The sequence below is a fragment of the Ranitomeya imitator genome, chromosome 4 (assembly GCF_032444005.1).
Source record: "Ranitomeya imitator isolate aRanImi1 chromosome 4, aRanImi1.pri, whole genome shotgun sequence".
NCBI classification, from domain to species: Eukaryota; Metazoa; Chordata; class Amphibia; order Anura; family Dendrobatidae; genus Ranitomeya; species Ranitomeya imitator.
Genome location: NC_091285.1, coordinates 719,655,587 through 719,675,490, shown reverse-complemented (window position 1 = coordinate 719,675,490; position 19,904 = coordinate 719,655,587). Strand labels below are relative to the sequence as shown.

Sequence of the window (19,904 nt, the reverse complement as noted above, 5' to 3'; positions counted from 1 at the left end):
AGGGACGCCCAAAGACCCAGGTTCAAGGTGTATATCTCATACTATTGTTGAAGGTGTTGTGCCCCGGGTCGTATCAGCCTGTTGTCCGTTGGTCTCAGAACCAATGGACTGCTCTATAGGCAGACGCTTCTCATCACATCCCGCATGCAGTGCCATACCGCACCATGGTGAGGTACCTCAGCTGTGCCATATGACCATTAACGGCGTGATTGGGACAGGACATCGACATAGGGAGTTTGGTGACACTGGTAAGGGCCACACTTCCGTATGTGAACATCTGTAGGAAGAGGATCCATCGAGACGCCAGGAACTATCCCATGGCCAAGTGGACAGACGCTCAGACTGTGGTTCCATGTCCACCATGTTGGAATTGTCGAGGATTTGTTGCCTTCTATTGTGATCGGATGAGAATTTCAGTTCTGGGACTTATGGGCTGATGCTGTAGTACCCGTAGTTCGGTATGTTGCTAGGAGTTGATATGATAACAATGTCACATGATGTAAATCGTGAATTTCATTGTGCTGGCTGGAGAAGAGGATGAGGAAGCATCTGCTGAAGCCAATGTGCCTAACCTGGAGGACTCCCAGGACAACTGCGGTGGGGTCGCAGGACAACTATCAGGCCGCCAAGATCAGGGACTTAATGTTGAAAGGTGCTTTGGGAAATGTAACGGGGCTGAATAGTGTTCCTCGAGACTATAATTGTTTTCCCATGAATAATGATCAGCTGTGTTGAGGGACTAAAGTGAGGGATGAAGTAAAAGAGCACCTCCTGAAGGCCCAAGAGCCAAAATCCAGGTTGTATAATAGGTTGGCTCAAGGGAGACAATTTAAACTTGGGGACTCTGTACTTGTTAGTGGCCATTGTGGAGAGCAAGTTCCTTACCCAGTGGCAGGGACAATATGAGGTGGTGGGAGAGGTCAACTATAAATTACACCGACCAAGGAAAAGGAATCCCTTCCCGATATATCACGGCAATCTTTTAAAACCCTCAAAGGATAGGGACCTGCTCTAAACCCCTCGCTTGTTGGTCCAGTCAGAAGCCAACACGGAGGGTGTTAAGGTGGCAGAAACTTTGTCATCTTCCCAAAAACAGCAAGGCAGGAAATTGGTACACCAAGATAGGGACATGTCCTCAGAGTGGCCAGGTCTCACTTGTGTCATCAACCATGAGATGCTCACTGAGCGGAACGCTGGGATTAATTTAAAGCCTTTTAGGATTCCTGAAGCCCGGGGAAGGTAATTTCAAAGAAGGCGATACAGAGCTTGCCTCACCCCATCACAAAAAACAGGTCAGGGCATTGTTGGGAACTGTAGGCGGTTACAGGTCTGCCCCTCACTTTGCCATAATAGCAGCGCCTCTACCTGATGTCCTAAAGGGCAGAATCAGTTATGGTTAAGTAGTCTCCAGAGTCTGAGAGGACTGCCCTCTGTAGGCAACCAGTGAGGGTAGTGCCAGACTTCTCAATAGCTCATAGTCCAGACAGATGTGTCGGATGTCGGACTAGGACCGGTCATGTCCCAGGACATCAGTGGGGAGGAACACTAGATGTTCTAACCACATACAGTTAGGTCCATATACATTTGGACACAGACAACATTTTTCTAATTTTGGTTATAGACATTACTAACTCCAGGCCTTTTATCTGCTTAATTGAAAATGACATAACGAAGGGATTGCCCACACCTGTCCATGAAATAGCTTTGGAGTCAATTGTCCAATTACTTTTGGTCCCTTTAAAAACAGGGTGGCACATGTTAAGGAGCGGAAACTCCGAAACCCTTCATCCAATTTTAATGTGGATACCCTCAAACGAAAGCTGAAAGTCTGAACTTCAACCGCATCTGAATTGTTTTGTTTAAATTTCATTGTGGTAATGTCTATAACCAAAATTAGAAAAATGTTGTCCAAATATATATGGACCTAACTGTAGACTATTTTCCCAATGTGAGGGAACATTCCTCCTCTAGAGAGCATAAAGCGGTAAGCTCCATGAAATGCAGATGTTCCGTCAGGGCTTCTCTGATGTATTGTGTCTTCCCAAGAGAAAAGGATTTATTTATGTCCAAGAAAGGCTGCCTCCATTTTGGAGCTATAACGTTTATGACGGACTTTACACTTCATACTTTTCTGATAGAAAAATCCTGTGCACACACGTGTCTCTACCACTATCCATGTCACAATCCAAAGTTTTTGCCTTATAGAAGAATCATCTCAGGACATTTGTCCCCCTTTAATGTCACCCATAATCTGAACAAATCCTGAGAGGAACAAACCAACCTTTCCTTCTGGAAAAGAAAAATAAAGTAGTAAAATAATGTGGTTGCATAAGTCTACACTAATACTTTGGTGCAGTCCCCTGTGAATTTCTGGCAGCGTTCAGTATTTTTGAGTCGGGGGTCTCTGAGCGCAGCGCACACCTAGAATTGGCGATGTTTGCCGGCTCCTCCGTGCTGCAGCTCCACCTTTGTCAGATTGCGGGGACATCTCCTGTGTACAGCGCCCTCTTCAGACACCACAGATTGCGGGGACATCTCCTGTGTACAGCGCCCTCTTCAGACACCACAGATTGCGGGGACATCTCCTGTGTACAGCATCCTCTTCAGGTCACCACAGATTGCGGGGACATCTCCTGTGTACAGCGCCCTCTTCAGGTCACCACAGATTGCGGGGACATCTCCTGTGTACAGCGTCCTCTTCAGACACCACAGATTGCGGGGACATCTCCTGTGCACAGCGTCCTCTTCAGGTCACCACAGATTGCGGGGACATCTCCTGTGTACAGCGTCCTCTTCAGGTCACCACAGATTGCGGGGACATCTCCTGTGTACAGCGTCCTCTTCAGGTCACCACAGATTGCGGGGACATCTCCTGTGTACAGCGTCCTCTTCAGGTCACCACAGATTGCGGGGACATCTCCTGTGTACAGCGTCCTCTTCAGGTCACCACAGATTGCGGGGACATCTCCTGTGTACAGCGTCCTCTTCAGACACCACAGATTGCGGGGACATCTCCTGTGTACAGCGTCCTCTTCAGGTCACCACAGATTGCGGGGACATCTCCTGTGTACAGCGTCCTCTTCAGACACCACAGATTGCGGGGACATCTCCTGTGTACAGCGTCCTCTTCAGGTCACCACAGATTGTGGGGACATCTCCTGTGTACAGCGTCCTCTTCAGGTCACCACAGATTGCGGGGACATCTCCTGTGTACAGCACCCTCTTCAGGTCACCACAGATTGCGGGGCATCTCCTGTGTACAGCGTCCTCTTCAGACACCACAGATTGCGGGGACATCTCCTGTGTACAGCGTCCTCTTCAGACACCACAGATTGCGGGGACATCTCCTGTGTACAGCGTCCTCTTCAGGTCACCACAGATTGCGGGGACATCTCCTGTGTACAGCGCCCTCTTCAGGTCACCACAGATTGCGGGGACATCTCCTGTGTACAGCGTCCTCTTCAGGTCACCACAGATTGCGGGGACATCTCCTGTGTACAGCGTCCTCTTCAGGTCACCACAGATTGCGGGGACATCTCCTGTGTACAGCGTCCTCTTCAGACACCACAGATTGCGGGGACATCTCCTGTGCACAGCGTCCTCTTCAGGTCACCACTAGTGTTGAGCGATACCGTCCGATACTTGAAAGTATCAGTATCGTATAGTATCGGCCGATACCCGAAAAATATCGGATATCGCCGATATCCGATACCAATACAAGTCAATGGGACATCAAGTATCGGAAGGTATTCTCATGGTTCCCAGGGTCTGAAGGAGAGGAAACTCCTTCAGGCCCTGGGATCCATAGGGATGTGTAAAATAAAGAATTAAAATAAAAAATATTGATATGCTCACCTCTCCGGCGGCCCCTGGACATCATGCTGCTAACCGGGAGGCTTCTTTGTTTAAAATGCGCGCCTTTAGGACCTGGGAATGACGTCCCGGGTTCTGATTGGTCGCGTGCCGCCCATGTGACCGGCACGCGACCAAACAGAAGCCGCGACGTCATTTTCATTCACAAAAACTCCTAATTCTAGGAATTGAGGACCTGCGAATGACGTCACGGCTTCTGATTGGTCGCGTGCCGGTCACATGGGCGGCACGCGACCAATCAGAACCCGGGACGTCATTCCCAGGTCCTAAAGGCGCGCATTTTAAACAAAGAAGCCTCCCGGTTAGCAGCATGATGTCCAGAGGCCGCCGGAGAGGTGAGCATATCAATATTTTTTATTTTAATTCTTTATTTTACACATCCCTATTGATCCGATACCGATACCCGATATCACAAAAGTATCGGAATTCCGATACCGCAAGTATCGGCCGATACCCGATACTTGCGGTATCGGAATGCTCAACACTAGTCACCACAGATTGCGGGACATCTCCTGTGTACAGCGCCCTCTTCAGGTCACCACAGATTGTGGGGACATCTCCTGTGTACAGCGCCCTCTTCAGGTCACCACAGATTGTGGGGACATCTCCTGTGTACAGCGTCCTCTTCAGGTCACCACAGATTGCGGGGGGCATCTCCTGTGTACAGCGTCATCTTCAGGTCACCACAGATTGCGGGACATCTCCTGTGTACAGCGTCCTCCTCAGGTCACCACAGATTGCGGGGGCATCTCCTGTGTACAGCGTCCTCTTCAGGACACCACAGATTGCGGGGCATCTCCTGTGTACAGCGTCCTCTTCAGACACCACAGATTGCGGGACATCTCCTGTGCACAGCGTCCTCTTCAGACACCACAGATTGCGGGGACATCTCCTGTGTACAGCGTCCTCTTCAGGTCACCACAGATTGCGGGGACATCTCCTGTGTACAGCGTCCTCTTCAGGTCACCACAGATTGCGGGACATCTCCTGTGCACAGCGTCCTCTTCAGGTCACCACAGATTGCGGGACATCTCCTGTGTACAGCGCCCTCTTCAGGTCACCACAGATTGCGGGGACATCTCCTGTGTACAGCGTCCTCTTCAGACACCACAGATTGCGGGGGCATCTCCTGTGTACAGCGTCCTCTTCAGGTCACCACAGATTGCGGGGACATCTCCTGTGTACAGCGTCCTCTTCAGACACCACAGATTGCGGGGGCATCTCCTGTGTACAGCGTCCTCTTCAGGTCACCACAGATTGCGGGGACATCTCCTGTGTACAGCGTCCTCTTCAGGTCACCACAGATTGCGGGGACATCTCCTGTGTACAGCGTCCTCTTCAGACACCACAGATTGCGGGGGCATCTCCTGTGTACAGCGTCCTCTTCAGGTCACCACAGATTGCGGGGACATCTCCTGTGTACAGCGTCCTCTTCAGACACCACAGATTGCGGGGACATCTCCTGTGCACAGCGTCCTCTTCAGACACCACAGATTGCGGGACATCTCCTGTGTACAGCGCCCTCTTCAGACACCACAGATTGCGGGACATCTCCTGTGTACAGCGTCCTCTTCAGGTCACCACAGATTGCGGGGACATCTCCTGTGTACAGCGTCCTCTTCAGGTCACCACAGATTGCGGGGACATCTCCTGTGTACAGCGCCCTCTTCAGGTCACCACAGATTGCAGGGACATCTCCTGTGTACAGCGCCCTCTTCAGATCACCACAGATTGCGGGGACATCTCCTGTGTACAGCGCCCTCTTCAGGTCACCACAGATTGCGGGGACATCTCCTGTGTACAGCGCCCTCTTCAGGTCACCACAGATTGCGGGGACATCTCCTGTGTACAGCGTCCTCTTCAGGTCACCACAGATTGCGGGACATCTCCTGTGTACAGCGTCCTCTTCAGGTCACCACAGATTGCGGGACATCTCCTGTGTACAGCGCTCTCTGCAGGTCACCACAGATTGCTCTTTGGGTTCAGGTTCAGGTCTGGGCCTGGCTGCTCCAGAGCTTCCATCTTCCTCTGGTGAAGCCGTTCTCTTGGTGATTTGGCAGGGGCTTTACCTCCTGAAAGGTAAAGTTCCTTATCTTCAGCTTTATATCAGAGACCTGAAGGTTGTGATGTGAAATTGTACGATTTGTTCTGTCCATAATTCCCTCCTCCTTAACTAAAGCCCCAGTTCCAGCTGCCAAAAGACAACCCAAGAGCACAATGCTGACCCCACCGTGCGTCACTGTGGGGATGGGCATCTTCTGGTGATGACCGGTGTCGGACTTGCACCTTCTGTCTGAGACCAAGGGGAAAACTTTTTGACCATAATTCCAGAACACGTTCCTGGCTTCTGGCCAAAGTGAAGGAGGTTTTGGTGTCACATCACCGGGCTTGAATCAGTTTCACTGTAGGAAAAGGCTTCAGTCTTCCCCGGACACAAGAAGAATACCGGAGATTTTGGCCACATACAGAACCACGACTGGCCAGAAATTCCTGCAGCTCCTCTCATGTTGCAGTTGGCATCCAGCACCCATTTTCTTCCGTTCTTTTCATCAATGTCTGAGGGATGTCCAGTTCTCAGTAATGTCACCGTGGTGCTAGATTCAGCCCCTTCTTGATGACCTCTTCACAGTGTCCATGGTAGAGCTAATGTCTGGGAAATGTTCTTGACCCTTCTCCTGACGTATAACTTTACACACAGATCTTTTGCTGTGTTTTCAGCTGTTTACAGACCCGAAGAATCCATTGAGAGCAGCGACACTTACCCTGGGGTAAATCAGAATCACGGTAAATGACGGTGGCCGGACGACTGTGTAACATGGGGGGGAGTGTGAGCGGCTGATTCTGAACACAACCACAGCACCGATTATAGGAGGGTGCTCACACTTATGCAACCACAATATTTTACTCCCTTCTCTAAAATTATTTTAGTTTTTCTTCTGTTTCTCACTGGATTTGTACAGATTATGGATGACATTAAAAAGAAGAAAAATAAGAAAGAGGTCATTATAAAAGGGGTGTGTAGACTTTCTCGCATCCACACATGGGCTATAGTCTCCGCTTACATGACGCAGAGCCCTGCAGGGCTACAGGTGAGGGGGCGCAGCGTGACCCTCCGGGGCGCAGCAGGCAGGCGAGATGAGGCAGTCTAGGTGTGTCTGTTTCCAGGTGCCCAGGGAATGAGCAGGGAGGAGGATGGTAATTACAGCCTTGGCAGACGGTGAGAGCGCTGCCCCGGGGGTAATGACTGCAGTGGTGACGGCCAGACACGCAGCTTTCACTGCACCGGAAGACGAGAGTCCTCATTCACCAGGAGACACCATCACCTGCCCCAAATAATGCCGGCTGACGGCGGTCCCCGAGGGTGGCAACCTACGGCCCCGGGTCCCCAAGGGTGGCAACCTGCGGCCCCCGATCCCCAAGGGTGACAACCTACGCCCCAAGAGGGGGGTGACAACCTACGGCCCCGGGTCCCCGAGGGTGACAACCTACGGCCCCGGATCCCCGAGGGTGACAACCTACGGCCCCGGGTCCCCGAGGGTGACAACCTACGGCCCCGGATCCCCGAGGGTGACAACCTACTGCCCCGGATCCCGATACGGACGCATGTTGAGCGGCTTCAGTGCTTTCGCTCTTTTAGTCACCATTTCTATGGTTACTGACAATTCTAAACATTCCGCACGTTGCAGTGACAAAAGCATGACGTTTCTGAGACTCCTCAATGTTCCCGGCGGCCCCTTATTCTCCAGACTCTGCGGACGGTGTGACGGGGGCTTCACCAGAAAAACAGGGCCCAGACTGCAGAGGACGGGGGTATCGTGGTCTCTCTGATGAAGACCCTCAGACTGCGCGGACATCTGCAGGCCTGTACTATGCAGGGATATAACACGATGCTACGTCAGGTTACAACAGCTCTGCTGATTATATCACCTCATGTAATTAGTCCACGATCAGCTCAGACGTGATAATAGCCCCCTCTATATGGTGGCTCAGGTGATAATAGCCCCCTCTATATGGTGGCTCAGGTGATAAGGGAGGGAGTCACATCCACCCCGGGGAAGTCTGTGAGGACGCTGCTGACACATGGACATGATGGAGGCGATAACAGGTGTCCGCCAGTCATAGACCAAGCACAGGGCCCAGGGGCAGCAGACATCACAGGTGGCGGGGAATGCTGGGAATGTCTCACCGCGAGTGCAGCCCTTTAAGAGTGAGCAGAGGGGACAGATGAGGGCGCGGAGCGAGTGTAGGAAAATGTGAATAATGCTACAAGAGTGACTCCTACGGGATACGGCCTGTACATGGCGCTGCCCAGGAGCTCAGACCGTGCTCCGTCCCTCACCTACGTCCACACGCCACGGTCTGCCCCTCACCTACGTCCATACACGCCACGGTCCGCCCCTAACCTACGTCCATACACGCCACGGTCCGTCCCTCACCTACGTCCATACACGCCACGGTCCGTCCCTCACCTACATCCATATACGCCACGGTCCGTCACTCACCTACGTATATACATACATGCCACGGTCAGTCCCTCACCTACGTACATACTGTACAGACCAAAAATTATAGACTGTCCATGTCGGTCAGTGGAAAACGTACAAAATCAGCAAGGGATCAAATACTTATTTCCCCCACTGTATGTATCGGGCCTTACATTATATGTCATGCAGGTGTGTATATTTATAAATACAAAAGAATAAAGGGAACACTTAAACAACAGAATATAACTCCAAGAAAATCAAACTTCTGTGAAATCAAACTGTCCACTTAGGAAGCAACACTGACAATCAATTTCACATGTTGTTGTGCAAATGGAATAGACAACAGATAGAAATTATTGGCAATTATCAAGACACCCTCAATAAAGGAGTGGTTCTGCAGGTGGGGACCACAGACCACATCTCAGTACCAATGCTTTGTGACTGATATTTTGGTCACTTTTGAATGTTGGTTGTGCTTTCACACTCGTGGTAGCATGAGACGGACTCTACAACCCACACAAGCGGCTCAGGTAGTGCAGCTCATCCAGGATGGCACATCAATGAGAGCTGTGGCAAGAAGGTTTGCTGCGTCTGTCAGCGTAGTGTCCAGAGGCTGGTGACGCTACCAGGAGACAGGCCAGTACACCAGGAGACGTGGAGGGGGCCGTAGGAGGGCAACAACCCAGCAGCAGAGCCGCTACCTCAGCCTTTGTGCAAGGAAGAACAGGAGGACCACTGCCAGAGCCCTGCAAAATGACCTCCAGCAGGCCACAAATGTGCAAGTGTCTGCACAAACGGTTAGAAACCGACTCCATGAGGATGGTCTGAGTGCCCAACGTCCACAGATGGGGGTTGTGCCCAACAACTTGCACGACGCTTGGCATTTGCCACAGAACACTAGGATTGGCAAATTCGCCACTGGCGCCCTGTGCTCTTCACAGATGAAAGCAGGTTCACACTGAGCACATGTGACAGACATGACAGAGTCTGGAGACGCCGTGGAGAGCGATCTGCTGCCTGCAACATCCTTCAGCATGACCGGTTTGGCAGTGGGTCAGTAATGGTGTGGGATGGCATTTCTTTGGAGGGCCGCACAGCCCTCCATGTGCTTACCAGAGGTAGCCTGACTGCCATTAGGTACCGAGATGAGATCCTCAGACCCCTTGTGAGACCATACGCTGGTGCGGTTGGCCCTGGGTTCCTCCTAATGAAGGACAATGCCAGATCTCATGTGGCTGGAGTGTGTCAGCAGTTCCTGCAAGATAAAGGCATTGAAGCTATGGACTGGCCCGCCCGTTCCCCAGACCTGAATCCATGTGTCTCCTCAAACAGACTCCATGAGGGTTGTATGAGGGCCAGACATCTGAAAGTGGGTGTTGTGCTTGAAGCCCAACACCATGCAGGGCGATTGGCCTTTGTCAGAGAACACCAAGATTGGCAGATTTCGACCTTTGTCGCCCTGTGCTCTTCACGGAGAGCAGGTTCACACGGAGCACATGTGATAGACATGACAAAGTCTGGAGAAGCCGTGGAGAACGTTCTGCTGCCTGCAACATCCTCCAGCTTGAACGGTTTGGCAGTGGGTCAAGTACTGGTGAGGGGTGGCTTTTCTCTAGAGGGTCGTACAGCCATCCATGTGCTTGCCAGGAGGTACCATGACTGCCATTAGGAACCGGATGAGATCCTCAGACCAAAATGGAGACCATATGCAGGGTGCGGTTGGCCCTGGGTTCCTTCGGATACACGACAATGCGAGGCCTCACATGGCTGAAGTGTCAGCAGTTCCTGCACGATGAAGGCATTGATGCTATGGACTGGCCCGCCCGTTCCCCAGACCTGAATTCAATCGAGCACATCATGTCCAAGAGTTGGCGGATGCTTTAGTCCAGGTCTGGGAGATCCCTCAGGAGACCATCCGCCGCCTCATCAGGAGCATGCCCAGGCGTTGTAGGGAGGTCATACAGACACGTGAAGGCCACACACACTACTGAGCATCATTTCCTTGTCTTGAGGCATTTCCACTGAAGTTGGATCAGCCTGTAAACTTCATTTTCCACTTTGATTTTGAGCATCATTCCATCTCCAGACCTCCGTGGGATATTAGTTGTGATTTACGTTGAGCATTTTTATGTTTTATTGTTCTCAACACATTCCATTATGTAATGAATAGAGATTTACAACTGGAATATTTCATTCAGTGATATCTAGGATGTGGGATTTTAGTGCTCCCTGTATTTTTTTGAGCAGTGTATATCGGATCGTACATTATATGAGTATTACGGAGCCGGCCCTCTGCGCTCATCCTGGTGACGATTCCCAGGAATTGCTTGGAGAATGTCACTTTGTTTGTGCAGGAACAGAGGAAGTGCAGCTCCGGCCAGAAAATGAGGCCATTGTTGGGACACTTCCCCCGGGCGCTGTCTCCTCACAACTACAGTGTCTGCCTAGGCACTACAAGTCCCAGCACAGCTGAGTAACCGGAGCACTGGTGGAGGTGCCAGGAGGAAGAGAAGCTTCCGGCCCCCAGGTCAGACAATGGGACAAGTCTACCAAGGAGAGTACGCAAGGCAGGGGAGGGGGGGCACAATTTTATTTCTATAGCGCCGACATATTCTGCAGCACCAGATACCAAGAGGAGTGAGGGCCCCGATCACCAGATACAGGAGGAGTGAGGGCCCCGATCACCAGATACAGGAGGAGTGAGGACCCCGATCACCAGATACAGGAGGAATGAGGGCCCCGATCACCAGATACAGGAGGAGTGAGGACCCCGATCACCAGATACAGGAGGAATGAGGGCCCTGCTCACCAGATACAGGAGGAATGAGGGCCCCGCTCACCAGATACAAGAGGAATGAGGGCCCCGATCACCAGATACAGGAGGAATGAGGACCCCGATCACCAAATACAGGAGGAGTGAGGGCCCCGCTCACCAGATACAGGAGGAATGAGGGCCCCGATCACCAGATACAAGAGGAGTGAGGACCCCGATCACCAGATACAGGAGGAGTGAGGGCCCCGATCACCAGATACAGGAGGAATGAGGGCCCCGATCACCAGATACAGGAGGAATGAGGGCCCCGATCACCAGATACAGGAGGAGTGAGGGCCCCGATCACCAGATACAGGAGGAATGAGGGCCCCGATCACCAGATACAAGAGGAATGAGGGCCCCGATCACCAGATACAGGAGGAATGAGGGCCCCGATCACCAGATACAGGAGGAATGAGGGCCCCGATCACCAGATACAGGAGCAGTGAGGGCCCCGATCACCAGATACAGGAGGAATGAGGGCCCCGATCACCAGATACAAGAGGAGTGAGGACCCCGATCACCAGATACAGGAGGAGTGAGGGCCCCGATCACCAGATACAGGAGGAATGAGGGCCCCGATCACCAGATACAGGAGGAATGAGGGCCCCGATCACCAGATACAGGAGGAGTGAGGGCCCCGATCACCAGATACAGGAGGAATGAGGGCCCCGATCACCAGATACAGGAGGAATGAGGGTCCTGCTCACCAGATACAGGAGGAATGAGGGCCCCGATCACCAGATACAGGAGGAATGAGGGCCCCGATCACCAGATACAGGAGGAATGAGGGCCCCGATCACCAGATACAGGAGGAATGAGGGTCCCGATCACCAGATACAGGAGGAATGAGGGTCCCGATCACCAGATACAGGAGGAATGAGGGACCCGATCACCAGATACAGGAGGAATGAGGGCCCCGATCACCAGATACAGGAGGAGTGAGGACCCCGATCACCAGATACAGGAGGAATGAGGGCCCCGATCACCAGATACAAGAGGAGTGAGGGTCCCGATCACCAGATACAGGAGGAATGAGGGCCCTGCCCCCAAGCTACAATCTGCAGTTGTCCCAGACAGGCTCACCCCAGGGGGCATTCACCCTGTACAGCAACTGGAGGTGTGCAGCCCCCCCGTGTGCCAGGACCCAACATGTAATAGCAGGAGTGCCCCCCGGGTGAGTCCACGGCAGCTCTCCGGTGACCGTTCTCCTATACCAGGCAGATCCCACAGCCTGAAAGCAGCTTCAGACACATGGACCCAGGAGACTACCAGCGGGACTACCAGGACTACCAGCGGGACTACCAGGACTACCAGCGGGACTACCAGGGGAACCACTACACGACACATCCGGGAGATGCCACCAAGAAACATTGCTCTGCTCCCCAAAACTTCCACCAGATCGTCCCCGGAGAAGACGAATCTCTGCACAGGATCCAGCTCATGATAGAATCAGGGTGTCCTGTATGGTGATCCCGCACAGTAATCTACTGCCCCCCTGCACCGTAGTCTACCCCCACTATAATCCCCCTCCTCCCCCGGCACTATACGTCTCCCCAACACCGTGACCTCTTCTCGCCCCGTCTCTCATGTTCCTGGGTAATAATCTGTCGTTTCCTCACATGAAGCCGCCGCGTCCTCGTACGGGAATGTTAATCAGGAGGAGACGCCCGGATCTCACACCCTGCACCGCCGGCCAGTCTGCAGGAGGATCCGCACCGGGACTCCAGGATCAGGACCGCAGCCTGGCATCTGTAACAGTGGCCGCAGGGACCCCCACCCCGGGCCAGGGGAGAGTCACAGGGGCTGCAGGAGCCTCCGAGCCATAGGACGAGTCACAGGGACCCCCCGGGCCAGGGGACACAGGGACCCCCCGGGCCAGGGGACACAGGGACCCCCCCAGGCCAGGGGACACAGTCACAGGGGCCGCAGGAGCCTCCGAGCCATAGAACGAGTCACAGGGGACCCCCTGGGCCAGGGGACACAGGGACCCCCCAGGCCAGGGGACAGAGTCACAGCGACCCCCCGGGCCAGGGGACACAGGGACCCCCCGAGCCAGGGGACACAGGGACCCCCCAGGCCAGGGGACAGAGTCACAGCGACCCCCCGGGCCAGGGGACAGAGGGACCCCCAAGGCCAGGGGAAACAGGGACCCCCCAGGCCAGGGGAAACAGGGACCCCCCAGGCCAGGGGAAACAGTCACAGGGGCCACAGGAGCTCCCGAGCCAGGGGACAGAATCACATGGGACCGCCTGGGCCGCGAAATCGAAGGGTGCACACAGTAGCCGCTCTAATAGATCCGTCAGTCCTGAAGTATCATCCTCATCATCTGCACACAACACTGAGGGTTATAGTCCTGAGCACAAAGGCTTTATGTCACAGGATAAATCACCGGTGTTACTGTCCCTTTAAATACTCACAGCCTGAGCGGAGTCAGGTTACTGAGACTGCAGGAGTCGTGTTACCACCTGTGTCAGGTGTCACTGCACCGAAACCAGAGATCCCTGGGGTCCGACCTGTGGCCGCCGGCCTGGGCACCCCTCCAAACTGCTGACGATCACTCCCGGCAGGTGGGAGCACCGCTGTCTGAGGTGGGCAGCAGCGCCAATACTCGCCAGCCTCGGGGGAAGGTGGGCAGCAGCGCCAATACTCGCCAGCCTCGGGGGAAGGTGGGCAGCAGCGACACATGATGTGCGATAGAGGCCACATGTACAAGACAGAAAAGAAGCGGGAACAGAGCGGCCACTAAATGGGGGCAACAGATGGGGGAGCCTGTGCAGCAATGACTGTGGGGGGCACAGCAGTGGGGGAGCCTGTGCAGTAATGACTATGGGGGGCACAGCAGTGGGGGAGCATGTGCAGCAATGACTGTGGGGGGCACAGCAGTGGGGGAGCATGTGCAGTAATGACTGTGGGGGGCAACAGATGGGGGAGCATGTGCAGTAATGACTGTGGGGGGCACAGCAGTGGGGGAGCCTGTGCAGTAATGACTGTGGGGGGCAACAGATGGGGGAGCATGTGCAGTAATGACTATGGGGGGCACAGCAGTGGGGGAGCATGTGCAGTAATGACTGTAGGGGGCACAGCAGTGGGGGACCCTGTGCAGTAATGACTGTAGGGGGCACAGCAGTGGGGGACCCTGTGCAGTAATGACTGTAGGGGGCACAGCAGTGGGGGAGCCTGTGCAGTAATGACTGTAGGGGGCACAGCAGTGGGGGAGCCTGTGCAGTAATGACTATGGGGGGCACAGCAGTGGGGGAGCATGTGCAGTAATGACTGTAGGGGGCACAGCAGTGGGGGACCCTGTGCAGTAATGACTATGGGGGGCACAGCAGTGGGGGAGCATGTGCAGTAATGACTGTAGGGGGCACAGCAGTGGGGGACCCTGTGCAGTAATGACTATGAGGGGCACAGCAGTGGGGGAGCATGTGCAGTAATGACTGTAGGGGGCACAGCAGTGGGGGACCCTGTGCAGTAATGACTATGGGGGGCACAGCAGTGGGGGAGCATGTGCAGTAATGACTATGGGGGGCACAGCAGTGGGGGAGCATGTGCAGTAATGACTATGGGGGGCACAGCAGTGGGGGAGCCTGTGCAGTAATGACTATGGGGGGCAACAGATGGGGGAGCATGTGCAGTAATGACTGTGGGGGGCACAGCAGTGGGGGAGCCTGTGCAGCAATGACTGTGGGGGGGGCACAGCAGTGGGGGAACATGTGCAGCAATGACTGTGGGGGGCACAGCAATAATGACTGTGGGGGGCACAGCAGTGGGGGACCCTGTGCAGTAATGACTGTGGGGGGCACAGCAGTGGGGGAGCCTGTGCAGTAATGACAGTGGGGGGGGGGCACAGCGGTGGGGGAGCCTGTGCAGTAATGACTGTGGGGGGCACCAGTGGGTAGAGTAGTGGGGCACAGCAGCGGGCAGGGCAGTGGGGCACAGCAGCGGGAGGGTAGTGGGACACAGCAGCGGGAGGGTAGTGGGGCACAGCAGCGGGAGGGTAGTGGGGCACAGCAGCGGGAGGGCAGTGGGGCACAGCAGCGGGAGGGCAGTGGGGCACAGCAGCGGGAGGGCAGTGGGGCACAGCAGCGGGAGGGTAGTGGGGCACAGCAGCGGGAGGGTAGTGGGGCACAGCAGCGGGAGGGTAGTGGGGCACAGCAGCGGGAGGGTAGTGGGGCACAGCAGCGGGCAGGGCAGTGGGGCACAGCAGCGGGCAGGGCAGTGGGGCACAGCAGCGGGCAGGGAAGTGGGGCACAGCAGCGGGCAGGGTAGTGGGGCACAGCAGCGGGAGGGTAGTGGGGCACAGCAGCGGGAGGGCAGTGGGGCACAGCAGCGGGCAGGGCAGTGGGGCACAGCAGCGGGAGGGTAGTGGGGCACAGCAGCGGGAGGGCAGTGGGGCACAGCAGCGGGAGGGCAGTGGGGCACAGCAGCGGGAGGGCAGTGGGGCACAGCAGCGGGAGGGCAGTGGGGCACAGCAGCGGGCAGGGCAGTGGGGCACAGCAGCGGGCAGGGCAGTGGGGCACAGCAGCGGGAGGGTAGTGGGGCACAGCAGCGGGAGGGTAGTGGGGCACAGCAGCGGGCAGGGCAGTGGGGCACAGCAGCGGGCAGGGCAGTGGGGCACAGCAGCGGGCAGGGCAGTGGGGCACAGCAGCGGGCAGGGCAGTGGGGCACAGCAGCGGGCAGGGCAGTGGGGCACAGCAGCGGGCAGGGCAGTGGGGCACAGCAGCGGGCAGGGCAGTGGGGCACAGCAGCGGGCAGGGCAGTGGGGCACAGCAGCGGGCAGGGCAGTGGGGCACAGCAGCGGGCAGGGCAGTGGGGCACAGCAGCGGGAGGGCAGTGGGGCACAGCAGCGGGAGGGCAGTGGGGCACAGCAGCGGGAGGGCAGTGGGGCACAGCAGCGGGAGGGCAGTGGGGCACAGCAGCGGGCAGGGCAGTGGGGCACAGCAGCGGGCAGGGCAGTGGGGCACAGCAGCGGGAGGGTAGTGGGGCACAGCAGCGGGCAGGGCAGTGGGGCACAGCAGCGGGCAGGGCAGTGGGGCACAGCAGCGGGCAGGGCAGTGGGGCACAGCAGCGGGCAGGGCAGTGGGGCACAGCAGCGGGCAGGGCAGTGGGGCACAGCAGCGGGCAGGGCAGTGGGGCACAGCAGCGGGCAGGGCAGTGGGGCACAGCAGCGGGCAGGGCAGTGGGGCACAGCAGCGGGCAGGGCAGTGGGGCACAGCAGCGGGCAGGGCAGTGGGGCACAGCAGCGGGCAGGGCAGTGGGGCACAGCAGCGGGCAGGGCAGTGGGGCACAGCAGCGGGCAGGGCAGTGGGGCACAGCAGCGGGCAGGGCAGTGGGGCACAGCAGCGGGCAGGGCAGTGGGGCACAGCAGCGGGCAGGGCAGTGGGGCACAGCAGCGGGCAGGGCAGTGGGGCACAGCAGCGGGCAGGGCAGTGGGGCACAGCAGCGGGCAGGGCAGTGGGGCACAGCAGAGGAAAAAAGTAGAGAAAAGTTGGGATGGGGGAGGAGAAAGTGAAAGGAGAAGATGAAAGAGGAGGAGGAGGAGGGGGAGAGGAAAGTGGGGAGGAAGGGAGGGGAGGCAGGAAGGAGGGGAGCGCAGACACGGCCATTGTTCCTACACAATCCTGAGAGCGGCCATCCCAGATATTAATAGCCACGTACAATGGAGGGCTGGACCGCAATGCTCGCACTCCACGCCGGGGGACAGGGGACCCTCTGCAGCTCGTGTGCAGCACTGAGGCGGAGGGTCCCGTGTGCGCAGATAATGGGGGACAAGGAGAGACTGGAAGAAGGCTGGAGCCTGTACAGGAGAAGCCCCTCACAATGACTGCCCCCCATTGTAACCGCGTCCTGTAGGCTCCAATCACAGTATAGGGCCGGCCCCCCAGACACGGGCACGGAACCAGTCACATACAAAGCCGAAAAAAGTCTTCACACCCCGTGAACTTCCCCACATCTTACCCCAATCTACAATTTATTTATTGGGATTATCTGCGATAACACAAAGTAATAGAGATGAGTGAAGGAAATGATCGGAGGTGTACTAACTATTACACAAGTGGACACGGTGCCCCCAAATAACATCCTGAGAGACCCATCACCCCAGAAGTCACATCATTAGTACACGGCGTCCCCCTGGGTGTGATCCCTCCTCAGTATAACGACAGCTGCTCATCCTCAGGAGGCTTGTGTGAGAACATCAGGGATCAAGCATCATGGAAACCAAGGAGCCCACCAGACAGGTCCAGGATAAAGTGGGGGAGAGGAGGAAAGCAGGGTTAGGTTATAGAAAATAGCCCAAGCTCTGCACAGAGCGCGGGGGCAAAGAACAAGGGGCAAAATGTCACCTCTAGAGGCAAAGCCGGAGAGACAGACCCCAAAAGACTGCAGAGAATGGTGGAGAGACAGACCCCAAAAGACTGCAGAGAAAGGTGGAGAGACAGACCCCAAAAGACTGCAGAGAAAGCCGGAGAGACAGACCCCAAAAGACTGCAGAGAAAGGTGGAGAGACAGACCCCAAAAGACTGCAGAGAAAGGAGGAGAGACAGACCCCAAAAGACTGCAGAGAAAGGTGGAGAGACAGACCCCGAAGACTGCAGAGAAAGGAGGAGAGACAGACCCCAAAAGACTGCAGAGGAAGGGGGAGAGACAGACCCCAAAAGACTGCAGAGGAAGGAGGAGAGACAGACCCCAAAAGACTGCAGAGAAAGGTGGAGAGACAGACCCCAAAAGACTGCAGAGAAAGGTGGAGAGACAGACCCCAAAAGACTGCAGAGAAAGGTGGAGAGACAGACCCCGAAGACTGCAGAGAAAGGAGGAGAGACAGACCCCAAAAGACTGCAGAGAAAGGTGGAGAGACAGACCCCGAAGACTGCAGAGAAAGGAGGAGAGACAGACCCCAAAAGACTGCAGAGAAAGGTGGAGAGACAGACCCCAAAAGACTGCAGAGAAAGGAGGGAGAGACAGAACCCAAAAGACTGCAGAGAAAGGAGGAGAGACAGACCCCAAAAGACTGCAGAGAAAGGAGGGAGAGACAGACCCCAAAAGACTGCAGAGAAAGGAGGGAGAGACAGACCCCAAAAGACTGCAGAGAAAGGTGGTCTTAAAAAGGAGCGATAAGGCTACGTTCACATTTGCGTTGTGCGATGTTGCGTCGGCGACGCAACGCACAACGCAAACAAAAACGTACGCTAAAATGCAGTTTTGCGACACATGCGTCATTTTTTGCAGAATTTTGGACGCAAAAAAAATGCATCTTGCTGCGTCCTCTGCGCCCCAACGCTTGCGGCAAAAAAAACGCATGCATCGCAAAACGCATGCAAACGCATGTCCATGCGCCCCCATGTTAAATATAGGGGCGCATGCGTCGCCGTGGCTGCGCCCGACGCAGCCCGGCAGAACGCAAATGTGAACGTAGCCTAACAGGGGGCTGAATCCAAAGCGCAAGGCACAATTACTCGTTACGGATATGTTTGTGGCTGTAACATTAAAAAAAATAAGTGAGAAATAAGTATTTGATCCCTCTGGCAAACAAGAGTTCATCCTTGGTGGGAAAACCCTTGTTGGCAGGCCCAGCAGTTAGACGGTTCTTGTAGTTGATGATGAGGAATTTTGGTCCACTCCTCTTTGCAGATCATCTCTGAATCATTAAGATTTTGAGGCTGCTGCTTGGCAACTCGGAGCTTCAACTCCCTCCATAAGTTTCCTATGGGATGAAGGTCTGGAGACTGGCTAGGCCACTCCATCACCTGTATGTGCTTCTTTTTGAGCCGCTCCTTTGTTGCCTTGGTTGTATGTTTTGGGTCATTTTTAATGTCCTGGCGGAGGGAAGGAGGCTGTCACTCAGGATTTTACAGCACATGGCTCCATCCATTCTCCCATTGATGCGGTGAAGTAGTCCTGTGTCCTTAACAGAGAAACTTCCCCAAAACATAATCTTTCCACCTCCATGCTTGACAGTGGGGATGGTGTTCTTTGGGTCATAGGCAGCATTTCTCTTCCTCCAAACACGGTGAGTTGAGTTGATGCCAAAGACCTCAATGTTTGTCTCATCTGACCACAGCACCTTCTCACAGTCACTCACAGAATCATCCAGGGGTTCATTGGTAAACTTCAGATGGACTGGCACCTGTGCCTTCTAGAGCAGGGGAACCTTATGGGCTCTGCAGGACTGTAAACCTTTACGGCGTAATGTGTTACCAATGGTTTTCTTGGTGACTGTGGTCCCAGCTGCCTTGAGATCATTAACAAGTTCCCCGTGTAGTTTTAGGCTGATCTCTCACCTTCCTCATGATCAAGGATACCACACGAGGTGAGATGTTACATGGTGCCCCAGATCGACGTCGACTGACAGTCATTTTGTATTTCTTCCATTTTCTTACTATTGCACCAACAGTTGTCTCCTTCACACCCAGCGTCTTATGGTTTTGTCTCCCATTCCAGCTTTGTGCAGGTCTATGATCTTGTCCCTGACGTCCTTAGAAAGCTCTTTGGTCTTGCCCATGTTGTAGAGGTCAGAGTCTGACTGATTGAGTCTGTGGACAGGAGTCTATTATAAAGGTGACTATGTAAGACGGCTGTCTATAATGCAGGTAATGAGCGTCTGACTGGTCTGTAGGAGCCAGAACTCTTAATGGCTGGTAGGGGATCAAATACTTATTTCTCACTGATAAATGCAAATAAATGTATATAATTTATACTAAGTGATTTCTGGGTTTTATATTTGATATTCTGTC

General features: G+C 54.9%; 1 protein-coding gene across 3 annotated transcripts in view; it reads right to left on the bottom strand.

Annotated features, from left to right (window-relative positions):
- EPHB4 (EPH receptor B4) overlaps nt 1–19,904 on the bottom strand; it is a 49,948-nt gene that overhangs the window by 25,867 nt on the left and 4,177 nt on the right. The window lies entirely within an intron of this gene.